At 43.7% G+C, this 13,044-nt stretch overlaps 19 non-coding genes across 19 annotated transcripts; all 19 read right to left on the reverse strand.

Moving 5' to 3' along the window:
• Positions 1 to 5,659: 5,659 nt before the first annotated feature.
• trnac-gca (transfer RNA cysteine (anticodon GCA)) lies at positions 5,660 to 5,731 on the reverse strand. The gene has a single exon. It is a non-coding gene; the product is annotated as a tRNA-Cys (tRNA).
• A 461-nt stretch (positions 5,732 to 6,192) lies between these two features.
• On the reverse strand, positions 6,193 to 6,264 carry trnac-gca (transfer RNA cysteine (anticodon GCA)). The gene has a single exon. It is a non-coding gene; the product is annotated as a tRNA-Cys (tRNA).
• Positions 6,265 to 6,731: 467 nt separating this feature from the next.
• trnac-gca (transfer RNA cysteine (anticodon GCA)) lies at positions 6,732 to 6,803 on the reverse strand. The gene has a single exon. It is a non-coding gene; the product is annotated as a tRNA-Cys (tRNA).
• Positions 6,804 to 7,261: 458 nt separating this feature from the next.
• trnac-gca (transfer RNA cysteine (anticodon GCA)) lies at positions 7,262 to 7,333 on the reverse strand. The gene has a single exon. It is a non-coding gene; the product is annotated as a tRNA-Cys (tRNA).
• A 152-nt stretch (positions 7,334 to 7,485) lies between these two features.
• On the reverse strand, positions 7,486 to 7,557 carry trnaw-cca (transfer RNA tryptophan (anticodon CCA)). The gene has a single exon. It is a non-coding gene; the product is annotated as a tRNA-Trp (tRNA).
• Positions 7,558 to 7,794: 237 nt separating this feature from the next.
• trnac-gca (transfer RNA cysteine (anticodon GCA)) lies at positions 7,795 to 7,866 on the reverse strand. The gene has a single exon. It is a non-coding gene; the product is annotated as a tRNA-Cys (tRNA).
• Positions 7,867 to 8,324: 458 nt separating this feature from the next.
• On the reverse strand, positions 8,325 to 8,396 carry trnac-gca (transfer RNA cysteine (anticodon GCA)). The gene has a single exon. It is a non-coding gene; the product is annotated as a tRNA-Cys (tRNA).
• Positions 8,397 to 8,551: 155 nt separating this feature from the next.
• Positions 8,552 to 8,623, reverse strand: trnaw-cca (transfer RNA tryptophan (anticodon CCA)). Its single transcript has one exon. It is a non-coding gene; the product is annotated as a tRNA-Trp (tRNA).
• A 236-nt stretch (positions 8,624 to 8,859) lies between these two features.
• Positions 8,860 to 8,931, reverse strand: trnac-gca (transfer RNA cysteine (anticodon GCA)). Its single transcript has one exon. It is a non-coding gene; the product is annotated as a tRNA-Cys (tRNA).
• Positions 8,932 to 9,080: 149 nt separating this feature from the next.
• trnaw-cca (transfer RNA tryptophan (anticodon CCA)) lies at positions 9,081 to 9,152 on the reverse strand. The gene has a single exon. It is a non-coding gene; the product is annotated as a tRNA-Trp (tRNA).
• Positions 9,153 to 9,919: 767 nt separating this feature from the next.
• On the reverse strand, positions 9,920 to 9,991 carry trnac-gca (transfer RNA cysteine (anticodon GCA)). The gene has a single exon. It is a non-coding gene; the product is annotated as a tRNA-Cys (tRNA).
• Positions 9,992 to 10,143: 152 nt separating this feature from the next.
• Positions 10,144 to 10,215, reverse strand: trnaw-cca (transfer RNA tryptophan (anticodon CCA)). The gene has a single exon. It is a non-coding gene; the product is annotated as a tRNA-Trp (tRNA).
• A 766-nt stretch (positions 10,216 to 10,981) lies between these two features.
• trnac-gca (transfer RNA cysteine (anticodon GCA)) lies at positions 10,982 to 11,053 on the reverse strand. The gene has a single exon. It is a non-coding gene; the product is annotated as a tRNA-Cys (tRNA).
• A 458-nt stretch (positions 11,054 to 11,511) lies between these two features.
• trnac-gca (transfer RNA cysteine (anticodon GCA)) lies at positions 11,512 to 11,583 on the reverse strand. The gene has a single exon. It is a non-coding gene; the product is annotated as a tRNA-Cys (tRNA).
• A 152-nt stretch (positions 11,584 to 11,735) lies between these two features.
• trnaw-cca (transfer RNA tryptophan (anticodon CCA)) lies at positions 11,736 to 11,807 on the reverse strand. Its single transcript has one exon. It is a non-coding gene; the product is annotated as a tRNA-Trp (tRNA).
• A 237-nt stretch (positions 11,808 to 12,044) lies between these two features.
• On the reverse strand, positions 12,045 to 12,116 carry trnac-gca (transfer RNA cysteine (anticodon GCA)). Its single transcript has one exon. It is a non-coding gene; the product is annotated as a tRNA-Cys (tRNA).
• Positions 12,117 to 12,265: 149 nt separating this feature from the next.
• On the reverse strand, positions 12,266 to 12,337 carry trnaw-cca (transfer RNA tryptophan (anticodon CCA)). Its single transcript has one exon. It is a non-coding gene; the product is annotated as a tRNA-Trp (tRNA).
• A 237-nt stretch (positions 12,338 to 12,574) lies between these two features.
• trnac-gca (transfer RNA cysteine (anticodon GCA)) lies at positions 12,575 to 12,646 on the reverse strand. The gene has a single exon. It is a non-coding gene; the product is annotated as a tRNA-Cys (tRNA).
• Positions 12,647 to 12,801: 155 nt separating this feature from the next.
• Positions 12,802 to 12,873, reverse strand: trnaw-cca (transfer RNA tryptophan (anticodon CCA)). The gene has a single exon. It is a non-coding gene; the product is annotated as a tRNA-Trp (tRNA).
• Between the last annotated feature and the right edge of the window lie 171 nt (positions 12,874 to 13,044).

Here is a 13,044-nt window from a genome sequence, read left to right on the forward strand (position 1 = left end):
CACGTGTGATCATGTCTTGGTGAAGCAGCATGTGGTTCATCGCCCGACATTGCAAATGTCCTGTGTTTTTTCAAGCGTGACTTCTTTGGACATTTTGTGGGTCGACTTATGATAGAGTTGCCTCTCAAATTTCATGCTGCTCAGTGAAACCAACCTCAGGGGCTGAATTTTTGAAAACATTTGAACGACCTTCCAAATGACAAATTGAACCTAAACCCAATGCTCCAAAATAAAATGGCAGACGTCCTGCATCTTTTTGGCTGTGGAGGTCTTTTTATGCGAGACATGCCTACCAAGTTTCATGGTGCTAAGTTAAACTACCTTCAGGTGCTGAATTTTCAAAACATTTAAAGGACCCCCTGAAATTAGCATATTTAACCTAAAATGGCCGCTTTAGGCCAAAATGACAGGCTTCCTGTGTTTTTAAGACATGGCTTCTTGAAACTTTTTTGTTGATATACTAATGACAGACACACCTACCAAGTTTCATGTTGCTAATTAAAACTGGTTTGGGAAGCTGAATTTTCAAAACATCTCATTATTTCCAGTGTGGGGTTCCAGCCAGACCCCCCACATCCCCCAACCCCCACTGGGAGGAATGTGTCCCACCTAGGTCACCGTGGCGACCTCCTTTTGGCGAGTGAGAAATGTCTGGCGTCCCCCTGGCCCGTTTTGTTTTCTGATGGTAAACTGATCCTGACCACACATCGAGGAGACCCCCTCCGCACCCCCTTTTTACCACATACTCCCTCCCACCACTGCTGTCAATCAGCAGCTAACAGTGTGAGTACAGCTGATTGAAACCATGTGAACAACTAAGGCTGAAAATTGAGGCCTGGTCTAGGCCTTTGTTCTCGTCCGTGCCTTGAGCTTGCGCAAAGTTTTGGTCCCAGTCTAGGCCTTGGTCCCGGTTATAGCCCTGGTCCTGTCTAGGACCTTGTCTTGATGTATGTACTGTATAGTATAATGGACCAGTGCTGTGTTCTAGGTCATTCCACACAGTATACAAATGGTGTAGTGATATTAGCATGAAGTCTGCCCTACATTCCTCATTACGTAAAAGCTATTATGTAAGAAACCACCTTTTTTCCCCCCCAAAGCAAAGACCAAACATGGCGAGTTTCTGGTCCGCATGTGTGAATTTAGAACTTTTATTTCCACTTTTAGCCTCTTACTTCCTGTTTGCAGCATAGGAAGTGAGAAGTCAAAGTAGAAATTCCTCTACGTCGTCTTCTAAACTGTGTGTGCGTGTATGTGTGTGTGTGCGTGTGTGTGTGACGTGTGTCTACAGTACAGTATTTATAGCTCTGTTCACGGTGCCTAATAAAGATGGGAATTTCCCACCTTTTTCCTTGGAAGTTCTGAGTGAACATCACTGACACAGCTTGGCGGTTCAAAGTCTACCTGGCAGTTTTCCTGCCTTCTGAGGTAATAATGGAGCAGTAACAGAAATGGGACAAGGTTTAACACCTGAAACTCTCATGGTTTAGGTAGTTACTATATATAGATTACATCGCTAGGTAGGTAGGTCAATTAGATTAGTAGGTCGATTGGGTAGATTAGATGGCCCCTAGATGATGTTGTCTGTGGTCAAGTGAACGTGTTTTGCGGCGGCCAAATCATTCAGTAAGTGTGTCGCTTTGAACCCTGAAAACCACGTGCGCATTTAGGACCTTACCCACCACACGCCTTCCCAGACGGCCCTTCATCTCCAAGTGGTTGACTATATTATCCAGCCATGTGTTTTGCTTCTCTCTGCGGATGTTGGGAGGCTATGGCATGAGTTTAGCATCTGGTTAGAGTGGCCTCTGTAAATTGGCAGCTGCTATAAAAAAATGGCTGGCAAATTAGAGAGGGGCCGGATTCCTCCGTGGAGGTCTCGCGGTCGGGCATCCCACTCTGGTGCTGCAGTACGTGCTTGGCAGCTGGGAAGAGGACATTTTTATGATGTGATTCGCTGGAAAGTAGGGGACATACACAGCCAGCATGTTTCCTCAATGGGATCTAATATGTGTGAGGGTTTCCTGACTTTGAAGGTACCAGGAGAGGCGGGCCAGTGCCTATGTGAAGGGGGCTAGCGGATAACCAGACCGTGGGTGTGAAGTTTTACACCTAATGCTAGGCCTGTCACAATAATTACTATATCGACTTATCGTTCGCTAAATAAAATGGACAACGATAGTTTTTCCGGACTCGATAAATGGTCATTGTTGTGGTGAGCTGGCGTGCGTATCACACAGTGAGCCAACAGAGTCGGAACGGCTGTGTCATTAGCCGCTAGTGGGCTCATGGAACGCCGGCAGGCCGGAACACTTGCCGGTGTTGTCTCTGTCCAATACTCCACAGCCTTGCTCCATGTGCAGTGCATAGATTCACACAACAGAGACACTTTCTCTAAAGTTGACTGTTTGTTGTGGTCCCTAGCCCGGCCGCGAGCTAACGAGGTAGCCTGCGAGCTAACGAGCTAGCGAGTTAAGGAGCTAAACGGCTCGCTTTTAAAATGTCAGTGCCTTTCCGAGTTGTTGTGAGTGTTTGTCCCCAATTAACACAAACACGGGAACATTAACTGTTTATTAAGCATAACTGCAGTGGCAGACGTTAGTCAGCTTGTTGTAGTTGAATACAGTGAATATCAACATCCATATTATATAGCCGCTAGTGGGCTACATATAAAATCAAACATATATTTGATTTGATATTTCATTGGAGTCACTGATGGTGTAGTGGTACACTCACCTGACTTTGGTGCAGGCAGCGTGGGTTCAGTTCCCACTCAGTGACGGTGTGAATGTGAGTGCGAATGGTTGTCCGTGTCTATATGTGCCCTGCGACTGACTGGCGACCAGTTCGGGGTGTAGTCCGCCTTTTGCCCGAAGTCAGCTGGGATTGGCTCCAGCGTCCCGCGACCCTAACCAGGATAAGCGGTGTTGAAAATGGATGGATGGATGGATGATATTTCATTGACAAGTAAGGGGCTTGTCTTCAGCAGACCAACCACACAGTAGGCAGGTTTACATGGAGACATTTTTCTCATTCAGATTGAACATTTCTGGTCATCTGTCGACACGTGATGTGATCTATTCTGATCGGGTATATACATTGTATGCACTACATTTAATCAGAACAGCCTTGAGACATGCGCACGTCATGAACGTCACGTCATTCATCAAGATGGAGGTCCGTCGTCTATTCAGCACAGTAATTGGGATTGTTTTTATGTTTATTTAAAAAAAAAACACTTGATAAAAAATACTTATATGTCCGTCGGGAGCTGCCATATTTACGCTGTGTGTAAACGATGACGTCACCGTGCATTTACGTCGAGACGAAGCATGCGCTAAATGACGGTATAGAGCAAAAATTTACTTTTAATTGTTTTGGCAAAAGGAATATTCTACCATTGTGAAACTGAATGAAATTCCATTTGGATTCGGCCTGTTTATTCTGATTGAGGTGTTTATATTGAGCATTTTCATTCGGTTTGGGCTTCTAAACCTATTATAATCGGAATAGAAGGCTCCATGTAAACCAGGCTAGTCTTTCAGCTCTTTATCATATCACAGTGTAAAGAAACACATTTTAAAAGAGAAACAAGAAAGGAAATTATGATAATAAAAACAATAAAAATAATAACAACAGTAATGATTTAAAAGCACAAATTTGTGATTTATCAATATGTTCGTACTTGTTTTTGTTCATACTCTGCGAACAAATTTAGAACCTCTTCAGACCATGCGTATGTGCAAATAAAGGAACAGCTTTTGACAAAAACGTCAAAACCCATCTTTTGCTCAAGATTCACAACGTATTGATACTAGTCATTTATAAAACAAAATAATAGTTTTAATGATAAACGCTTCAGTCAGGTGTTTTCTAATGAGTAATGCCCTAAATTACTGTGGAAAGATCACATCACTTTTACCCTGGTTCTGTTCAAGTGCTTGCACATGCTGTATGTATGTATGTATGTATGTATGTATGTATGTATGTATGTATGTATGTATGTATGTATGTATGTATCTGCCGCTGTCTGTGGGGGCTGTTGTCACGCAACATTATTTTGTGTGTATTAATCCAGCTTCACAGTTTTCGTATGGATCTAGTACATATGCATGCTACAAATCTCAAACATTTCTCCAAACTCACAGTTGACAAATGTCTGTTAAAAAGATCCAGAGGCACACACATCGCCGCTGGCTTGTTTGTGACATTACTCCGAGTGGCATGTCTTATATTTTGTCTGTCGGTTCCAAAACTAATTTCATGAATTTTATACACATGCCTCTTTGCTGTGCTATCTTTATTACATACTATGTATTCTAACAAATCGTCGAGTGTTTTTTTTTTTTTATTATTCTTGGCTCGTAGTTTTTTCAATTTCTTTTTGCAGACTAATAGTGGTGTGTGTGAGAAGTCGTGAGAGTTGTGAATATAGCAAGCACACTCTGACTGAGGAAGACTGACCACTGGTAAAGATTCTCGCAGCTTTTTTTGTCAGTTGCTTCACTCATAAAAACCAAAACGAAATCATGAATTCCCATTAACTTGAAACAAAACTCCACAGTACTGGATTTTAATCAGAAAACTTCTGATTTACACCTCAATGAGAAGAGAAATGACCCTGACATGAGCTGAACACGCAAACGTCTCACGTAGAGTCAGTGGCGCTAGTGTTGCGTCACAGTCTATGTCAAACCAGTTCCGTGGAGGTATAGTATAAGTGCAATGGAAGGGTACCGAATCAGCCGGTTACTGTGATGTGGCAGATGACCAGAACATCCCACCTAATGGTTTTTTGTAGTGCTTTTACCACATTTACTTTCAGAAAATAGAAACTCTGAGGTGTCACTTTAGCACGTCTTACTCCAGATCAGAAGGTTGCATGTTTAAATCATTCAGGGTCCTTTCTTTTGCAGACAAATACTTGCAAGTGTGAAGACATGACAGGATTTAAAATCTTAAAACACAAGGTTAGTAATAAAAACTGAGCAGCGTCAAAGTTTCTAGCAGCTGTTGTGTGGAGTTTCTTGTATCAAAAGCATCCAAACTGAAATTTTTACAAACTTTCACTAAAGTTATGGAGAAGGTGTATAGCATCTGGATTGAAACCAGATCTTTTGATTCAAAACACAATGCCAAAGAAATGACCCTGACTTGATCAGATTTAGAATCAGAATCAGAATCATCTTGATTTGCCAAATATGTCCAAAAAACACACAAGGAATTTGTCTCCGGGAGTTGGAGCCGCTCTTGTACGACAACAGACAGTCAATTGACAGAACACTTTGGAGACATAAAGACATTGATTAAAAAAAAAATAAAAACAGTCACTGAGCAGTCAAGGGTTGCGAGTTATCTGGTAATGCCGGTAATTTTTTCTTTTTTTTTTGACAATTGTGCAAAAAGATGCTGAGACCTCCAGCACGAGCGTTCTGTCAGACACACAACTGTTCCGCCAGAGAGTCTGAGAAAAGATGTTTCTGCAAAGGTCTAGGTGCAGTAGTAGGTTACCTAATTAACGGCAAACACTGCAGGTCACTGACTGATGCCCTACCACTGTATCAGTGGACAATTTTCTCACATCTGGGAGGGGATTTCTTTTTTCCTCAAGTTTGTCTGAAATCTGAATTCATGCCATCTCTGAACAGAAGTCAGGAGAAGGGGGTATCTGGATTTGAACCAGAGACCTCTTGATCTGCAGTCAAATGCTCTACCACTGAGCTATACCCCCATGACACAGTGGCAACTCTTCGGTCTGTAGAGTATTTTATATAGAGTTCACTGGCGGTCAAATTACACTCAGCCCAGTTATACTCCGGAGAAGTTGTTGTTGTGCATGTGGTTCCAGTTGTGAAAATTATGTTTGAGTCATGTCCAAAGAAATGACCCTGATGTGATTTGAACACATAACCTTCTGATCTGGAGTGAGACGCGCTACCGTTGCGCCACAGAGTCTGTGGAAAGCTGTTTCTTTAGAGGTATAGGTGCAGCAGTAGGGTACCTAATCAGCCTGTCAAACTGCAGGTCACTGACTGATGCCCGACCACTGCATCAGTTTGAGAAAAAGCTAAGCCACTTTAAGCTAGACAAGTCAACAGTGGACAATTTTCTCACACCTGGGAGGGGATTTCTTTTTTCCTCAAGTTTGTCTGAAATCTGAATTCATGCCATCTCTGAACAGAAGTCAGGAGAAGGAGGCATCTGGATTTGAACCAGAAACCTCTTGATCTGCAGTCAAATGCTCTACCACTGAGCTATACCCCCATGACACAGTGGCAACTCTTCGGTCTGTAGAGTATTTTATATAGAGTTCACTGGCGGTCAAATTTCACTCAGCACAGTTATTCTCCGGAGTAGTAGTTGTTGTTGTTGTGCATGTGGTTCCAGTTGTGAAAATTACATTTGAGTCATGTCCAAAGAAATGACCCTCATGTGAATTGAACACATAACCTTCTGATCTGGAGTCAGACACGCTACCGTTGCGCCACAGAGTCTGTTGAAAGCAGGTTCTTTAGAGGTATAGATGTAGTAGGAGGGTAGCTAATCAGCCTGGCAAACTGCAGGTCACTGACTGATGCCCGACCACTGCATCAGTTTGAGAAAAAGCTAAGCCACTTTAAGCTAGACAAGTCAACAGTGGACAATTTTCTCACATCTGGGAGGGGATTTCTTGTTCCCTCAAGTTTGTCTGAAATCTGAATTCATGCAATCTCTGAACAAAAGTCAGGAGAAGGGGGCATCTGGAGTTGAACCAGAGACCTCTTGATCTGCAGTCAAATGCTCTACCACTGAGCTATACCCCCATGACACAGTGGCAACTCTTCGGTCTGTAGAGTATTTTATATAGAGTTCACTGGCGGTCAAATTACACTCAGCACAGTTATTCTCTGGAGTTGTTGTTGTGCATGTGGTTCCAGTTGTGAAAATTACGTTTGAGTCATGTCCAAAGAAATGACCCTGATGTGATTTGAACACATAATCTTCTGATCTGGAGTCAGACTCGCTACCGTTGCGCCACAGAGTCTGTGGAAAGCAGTTTCTTTAGAGGTATAGGTGCAGTAGGAGGGTAGCTAATCAGCCTGGCAAACTGCAGGTCACTGACTGATGCCCGACCACTGCATCAGTTTGAGAAAAAGCTAAGCCACTTTAAGCTAGACAAGTCAGCAGTGGACAATTTTCTCACATCTGGGAGGGAATTTCTTTTTCCCTCAAGTTTGTCTGAAATCTGAATTTATGCCATCTCTGAACAGAAGTCAGGAGAAGGGGGCATCTGGATTTGAACCAGAGACCTCTTGATCTGCAGTCAAATGCTCTACCACTGAGCTATACCCCCATGACACAGTGGCAACTCTTCGGTCTGTAGAGTATTTTATATAGAGTTCACTGGCGGTCAAATTACACTCAGCACAGTTATACTCCGGAGTAGTAGTTGTTGTGCATGTGGTTCCAGTTGTGAAAATTATGTTTGAGTCATGTCCAAAGAAATGACCCTGATGTGATTTGAACACATAACCTTCTGATCTGGAGTCAGACGCGCTACCGTTGCGCCACAAAGTCTGTGGAAAGCAGGTTCTTTAGAGGTATAGATGTAGTAGGAGGGTAGCTAATCAGCCTGGCAAACTGCAGGTCACTGACTGATGCCCGACCACTGCATCAATTTGAGAAAAAGCTAAGCCACTTTAAGCTAGATAAGTCAACAGTGGACAATTTTCTCACATCTGGGAGGGGATTTCTTGTTCCCTCAAGTTTGTCTGAAATCTGAATTCATGCAATCTCTGAACAGAAGTCAGGAGAAGGGGGCATCTGGAGTTGAACCAGAGACCTCTTGATCTGCAGTCAAATGCTCTACCACTGAGCTATACCCCCATTACACAGTGGCAACTCTTCGGTCTGTAGAGTATTTTATATAGAGTTCACTGGCGGTCAAATTACACTCAGCACAGTTATTCTCTGGAGTTGTTGTTGTGCATGTGGTTCCAGTTGTGAAAATTACGTTTGAGTCATGTCCAAAGAAATGACCCTGATGTGATTTGAACACATAATCTTCTGATCTGGAGTCAGACTCGCTACCGTTGCGCCACAGAGTCTGTGGAAAGCAGTTTCTTTAGAGGTATAGGTGCAGTAGGAGGGTAGCTAATCAGCCTGTCAAACTGCAGGTCACTGACTGATGCCCGACCACTGCATCAGTTTGAGAAAAAGCTAAGCCACTTTAAGCTAGACAAGTCAGCAGTGGACAATTTTCTCACATCTTTGAGGGGATTTATTTTTCCCTCAAGTTTGTCTGAAATCTGAATTCATGCCATCTCTGAACAGAAGTCAGGAGAAGAGGGCATCTGGATTTGAACCAGAGACCTCTTGATCTGCAGTCAAATGCTCTACCACTGAGCTATACCCCCATGACACAGTGGCAACTCTTCGGTCTGTAGAGTATTTTATATAGAGTTCACTGGCGGTCAAATTTCACTCAGCACAGCTATACTCCGGAGTAGTTGTTGTTGTTGTGCATGTGGTTCCAGTTGTGAAAATTACGTTTGAGTCATGTCCAAAGAAATGACCCTGATGTGATTTGAACACATGACCTTCTGATCTGGAGTCAGACGCGCTACCGTTGCGCCACAGAGTCTGTGGAAAGTGGTTTCTTTAGAGGTATAGGTGCAATAGGAGGGTAGCTAATCAGCCTGGCTAACTGCAGGTCACTGACTGATGCCGACCACTGCATCAGTTTGAGAAAAAGCTAAGCCACTTTAAGCTAGAAAAGTCAGCAGTGGACAATTTTCTCACATCTGGGAGGGGATTTCTTTTTCCCTCAAGTTTGTCTGAAATCTGAATTCATGCCATCTCTGAACAGAAGTCAGGAGAAGGGGGCATCTGGATTTGAACCAGAGACCTCTTGATCTGCAGTCAAATGCTCTACCACTGAGCTATACCCCCATGACACAGTATCAACTCTTCGGTCTGTAGAGTATTTTATATAGAGTTCACTGGCGGTCAAATTACACTCAGCACAGTTATTCTCTGGAGTTGTTGTTGTGCATGTGGTTCCAGTTGTGAAAATTATGTTTGAGTCATGTCCAAAGAAATGACCCTGATGTGATTTGAACACATAACCTTCTGATCTGGAGTCAGACGCGCTACCGTTGCGCCACAGAGTCTGTGGAAAGCAGGTTCTTTAGAGGTATAGATGTAGTAGGAGGGTAGCTAATCAGCCTGGCAAACTGCAGGTCACTGACTGATGCCCGACCACTGCATCAGTTTGAGAAAAAGCTAAGCCACTTTAAGCTAGACAAGTCAGCAGTGGACAATTTTCTCACATCTGGGAGGGGATTTCTTTTTCCCTCAAGTTTGTCTGAAATCTGAATTCATGCCATCTCTGAACAGAAGTCAGGAGAAGGAGGCATCTGGAGTTGAACCAGAGACCTCTTGATCTGCAGTCAAATGCTCTACCACTGAGCTATACCCCCATGACACAGTGGCAACTCTTCGGTCTGTAGAGTATTTCATATAGAGTTCACTGGCGGTCAAATTACACTCAGCACAGTTATTCTCCGGAGGAGTTGTTGTGCATGTGGTTCCAGTTGTGAAAATTACGTTTGAGTCATGTCCAAAGAAATGACCCTGATGTGATTTGAACACATAATCTTCTGATCTGGAGTCAGACTCGCTACCGTTGCGCCACAGAGTCTGTGGAAAGCAGTTTCTTTAGAGGTATAGGTGCAGTAGGAGGGTAGCTAATCAGCCTGGCAAACTGCAGGTCACTGACTGATGCCCGACCACTGCATCAGTTTGAGAAAAAGCTAAGCCACTTTAAGCTAGACAAGTCAGCAGTGGACAATTTTCTCACATCTGGGAGGGAATTTCTTTTTCCCTCAAGTTTGTCTGAAATCTGAATTTATGCCATCTCTGAACAGAAGTCAGGAGAAGGGGGCATCTGGATTTGAACCAGAGACCTCTTGATCTGCAGTCAAATGCTCTACCACTGAGCTATACCCCCATGACACAGTGGCAACTCTTCGGTCTGTAGAGTATTTTATATAGAGTTCACTGGCGGTCAAATTACACTCAGCACAGTTATACTCCGGAGTAGTAGTTGTTGTGCATGTGGTTCCAGTTGTGAAAATTATGTTTGAGTCATGTCCGAAGAAATGACCCTGATGTGATTTGAACACATGACCTTCTGATCTGGAGTCAGACGCGCTACCGTTGCGCCACAGAGTCTGTGGAAAGTGGTTTCTTTAGAGGTATAGGTGCAGTAGGAGGGTAGCTAATCAGCCTGGCTAACTGCAGGTCACTGACTGATGCCGACCACTGCATCAGTTTGAGAAAAAGCTAAGCCACTTTAAGCTAGAAAAGTCAGCAGTGGACAATTTTCTCACATCTGGGAGGGGATTTCTTTTTCCCTCAAGTTTGTCTGAAATCTGAATTCATGCCATCTCTGAACAGAAGTCAGGAGAAGGGGACATCTGGATATGAACCAGAGACCTCTTGATCTGCAGTCAAATGCTCTACCACTGAGCTATACCCCCATGACACAGTATCAACTCTTCGGTCTGTAGAGTATTTTATATAGAGTTCACTGGCGGTCAAATTACACTCAGCACAGTTATTCTCTGGAGTTGTTGTTGTGCATGTGGTTCCAGTTGTGAAAATTATGTTTGAGTCATGTCCAAAGAAATGACCCTGATGTGATTTGAACACATAACCTTCTGATATGGAGTCAGACGCGCTACCGTTGCGCCACAGAGTCTGTGGAAAGCAGGTTCTTTAGAGGTATAGATGTAGTAGGAGGGTAGCTAATCAGCCTGGCAAACTGCAGGTCACTGACTGATGCCCGACCACTGCATCAGTTTGAGAAAAAGCTAAGCCACTTTAAGCTAGACAAGTCAGCAGTGGACAATTTTCTCACATCTGGGAGGGGATTTCTTTTTCCCTCAAGTTTGTCTGAAATCTGAATTCATGCCATCTCTGAACAGAAGTCAGGAGAAGGGGGCATCTGGAGTTGAACCAGAGACCTCTTGATCTGCAGTCAAATGCTCTACCACTGAGCTATACCCCCATGACATAGTGGCAACTCTTCGGTCTGTAGAGTATTTCATATAGAGTTCACTGGCGGTCAAATTACACTCAGCACAGTTATTCTCCGGAGGAGTTGTTGTGCATGTGGTTCCAGTTGTGAAAATTACGTTTGAGTCATGTCCAAAGAAATGACCCTGATGTGATTTGAACACATAATCTTCTGATCTGGAGTCAGACTCGCTACCGTTGCGCCACAGAGTCTGTGGAAAGCAGTTTCTTTAGAGGTATAGGTGCAGTAGGAGGGTAGCTAATCAGCCTGGCAAACTGCAGGTCACTGACTGATGCCCGACCACTGCATCAGTTTGAGAAAAAGCTAAGCCACTTTAAGCTAGACAAGTCAGCAGTGGACAATTTTCTCACATCTGGGAGGGAATTTCTTTTTCCCTCAAGTTTGTCTGAAATCTGAATTTATGCCATCTCTGAACAGAAGTCAGGAGAAGGGGGCATCTGGATTTGAACCAGAGACCTCTTGATCTGCAGTCAAATGCTCTACCACTGAGCTATACCCCCATGACACAGTGGCAACTCTTCGGTCTGTAGAGTATTTTATATAGAGTTCACTGGCGGTCAAATTACACTCAGCACAGTGATACTCCGGAGTAGTAGTTGTTGTGCATGTGGTTCCAGTTGTGAAAATTATGTTTGAGTCCTGTCCAAAGAAATGACCCTGATGTGATTTGAACACATAACCTTCTGATCTGGAGTCAGACGCGCTACCGTTGCGCCACAAAGTCTGTGGAAAGCAGGTTCTTTAGAGGTATAGATGTAGTAGGAGGGTAGCTAATCAGCCTGGCAAACTGCAGGTCACTGACTGATGCCCGACCACTGCATCAATTTGAGAAAAAGCTAAGCCACTTTAAGCTAGAAAAGTCAGCAGTGGACAATTTTCTCACATCTGGGAGGGGATTTCTTTTTTCCTCAAGTTTGTCTGAAATCTGAATTCATGCCATCTCTGAACAGAAGTCAGGAGAAGGGGGCATCTGGATTTGAACCAGAGACCTCTTGATCTGCAGTCAAATGCTCTACCACTGAGCTATACCCCCATGACACAGTATCAACTCTTCGGTCTGTAGAGTATTTTATATATAGTTCACTGGCGGTCAAATTACACTCAGCACAGTTATTCTCTGGAGTCGTTGTTGTGCATGTGGTTCCAGTTGTGAAAATTACGTTTGAGTCATGTCCAAAGTAATGACCCTGATGTGATTTGAACACATAACCTTCTGATCTGGAGTCAGACGCGCTACCGTTGCGCCACAGAGTCTGTGGAAAGCTGTTTCTTTAGAGGTATAGGTGCAGCAGTAGGGTACCTAATCAGCCTGTCAAACTGCAGGTCACTGACTGATGCCCGACCACTGCATCAGTTTGAGAGAAAGCTAAGCCACTTTAAGCTAGACAAGTCAACAGTGGACAATTTTCTCACACCTGGGAGGGGATTTCTTTTTTCCTCAAGTTTGTCTGAAATCTGAATTCATGCCATTTCTGAACAGACGTCAGGAGAAGGGGGTATCTGGATTTGAACCAGAGGCCTCTTGATCTGCAATCAAATGCTCTACCACTGAGCTATACCCCCATGACACAATTTCAACTCTTTGGTCTGTAGAGTATTTTATATAGAGTTCACTGGCGGTCAAATTTCACTCAGCACAGTTATTCTCCGGAGCAGTTGTTGTTGTTGTGCATGTGGTTCCAGTTGTGAAAATTACGTTTGAGTCATGTCCAAAGAAATGACCCTGATGTGATTTGAACACATAACCTTCTGATTTGGAGTCAGACGCGCTACCGTTGCGCCACAGAGTCTGTGGAAAGCAGGTTCTTTAGAGGTATAGATGTAGTAGGAGGGTAGCTAATCAGCCTGGCAAACTGCAGGTCACTGACTGATGCCCGACCACTGCATCAGTTTGAGAAAAAGCTAAGCCACTTTAAGTTAGAAAAGTCAGCAGTGGACAATTTTCTCACATCTGGGAGGGG

Source organism: Phycodurus eques, chromosome 3 (assembly GCF_024500275.1).
Source record: "Phycodurus eques isolate BA_2022a chromosome 3, UOR_Pequ_1.1, whole genome shotgun sequence".
Classification (NCBI taxonomy): Eukaryota; Metazoa; Chordata; class Actinopteri; order Syngnathiformes; family Syngnathidae; genus Phycodurus; species Phycodurus eques.